The sequence below is a fragment of the Triticum dicoccoides genome, chromosome 7B, assembly GCF_002162155.2.
Source record: "Triticum dicoccoides isolate Atlit2015 ecotype Zavitan chromosome 7B, WEW_v2.0, whole genome shotgun sequence".
In the NCBI taxonomy this organism is placed as follows: Eukaryota; Viridiplantae; Streptophyta; class Magnoliopsida; order Poales; family Poaceae; genus Triticum; species Triticum dicoccoides.
Window position 1 is genome coordinate 207,276,366 of NC_041393.1, and position 2,008 is coordinate 207,278,373.

The window sequence follows — 2,008 nt, forward strand, 5'->3', positions numbered from 1 at the left end:
CGCTGCGTTGCTTCTCTTCTCGCTCTCACTTACGTACGATAGCCACCTTATATGCTTAGTGCTTGCCGCAGCTCCACCATATTACACCTTTTCCCTCCTATGAGCTTAAATAGTCCTGATCTCGCGGATGTGAGATTGCTGAGTCCCTGTGGCTCGCAGATTCTACCAAAACAGATGCAGGTGCCGATGATACCAGCGCAGATGGCGCAACTGAGCTGAAGTGGGAATTCGATGAGGCTCTTGGTCGTTACTATGTTTCGTTTCCAGATGATCAGTAGTGGAGCCTAGTCGGGATGATCGGGGATCTGTGTAGCATTTGGGGTAGTCTTCTTTTATTTTGGTTCCGTAGTCGGACCTTGAGTGTATTCTGGATGATGGATGTTTATTTATGTATTGTGTGAAGTGGCGACTGTAAGCCAACTATGTATCTTTTCCCTTATGTATTACATGGATTGTGCGAAGATTACCTCACTTGCGACACTGCTTTCAATGCGGTTATGCCTCTAAGTCGTGCTTCGACACGTGGGAGATATAGCCGCATCGAGGGTGTTACACACCGTTATCGTGGGATGAAATTGGAGATCGACAGTTGTTCGGACCAGACTTATTCAAAGATTCCAAAGAGAAGGTTAAGTTGATTCGTGACAGACTCAAGGTAGCCCAGTCCAGACAGAAGAGTTATGCAGATACTAAACACAAGGAGATAGTTTAAGAAGTAGGAGACAGAGCATATCTTCGTGTGTCCCCACTTCGAGGAGTTAAACGTTTTGGAGTCAAGGGAAAACTGCACCATGTTTTGTGGGACCATACAGAGTTTTGGAGTGCACGGGAGAAGTTGCATACAAGTTAGAATTGCCAGAAGGATTGTCAGGAGTGCATGATGTGTTTCAAGTTTCCAAGTTGAAGAAGTGTCACGCAGAGATGGCCGATATTCCTCTAAGAGATACAGTGCCACTGGAAGCAATTCAGTTGGATGGTGATCTGACCTACGAAGAGAAGCCAATTAAGATTCTCGAGTTTTCCAATCGAGTTACTCGCAGCAATGTTATCAAATTTTGCAAAGTTCAGTGGAGCCACCATACCGAGGAGGAAGCCACCTAGGAGCGAGAAGAAGATCTTCGCAAGGGCCACCTAAACCTTTTTTGCTGACCAACCCGAATCTCGAGGGCGAGATTCTTCTTAAGGGGGGTAGGTTTGTATAATCCCAATTTTCAATTTGGATGTTATACATAGATAATATGCATATCATATTTATTCTTGCATTTTATTGTAATCCTAGAAATCTTAAGCAACTCAAGGACCCAAGGAGAGAGTTGGAGGTTTCACAAAAAATCATATTTGAATTTTTTCAAATTTGAAGAGAGGATCAATTTTATTTTAATATTTTTTCTATCCAATTATTTCCAATAATAAAAATATATGAGAGAAGATAATATGACTTCTTCAAACTCAGGGCATATTTTAAAATCAAATTATTATTTTATTGGTATTTTATTTGCTATTTTATTTGAGTTAGAAAAAAATTAGATTTTTGAAAATTGCATATTAGTCCAGAAATATGTTCATCTTGTCCTAAATATTAGGTTTGGACGGTGAAAATTGTTTCCGGAATTATTAGAATTTTTTTAATATTTTTTAGGATTTTTCTTTCGCGGCATAATTGTTAGAAAAAACTCCTGGACCGACTGAGCCGAAACCCAGCCGGCCCAACACGCGTGCACCGCCTCCCGCCACCACAGCCGTGCGGGCGCCGGACTCCCGTCGGAGTCTGGGTCGGCCTCGACTTCCGCGCCCCCTCGCGCAAGCAGGAGCCCCCCGAGGCCTTTTATATGCGCCGCCACCACCGCCTCCTCCATCTCGCCTCGCTCCACCTCCCGTCGCCTCAGCAGCAGCTGTAGCCACCGCCGCCGGTGCAGCACCGCTGCCGTGCCGCGTCGCCTTCCGCCACCGCAGCAGCACCCCACGCTGATGTCGCCGCGCGCCCACGCTGCCGTCCCGCATCACCGCC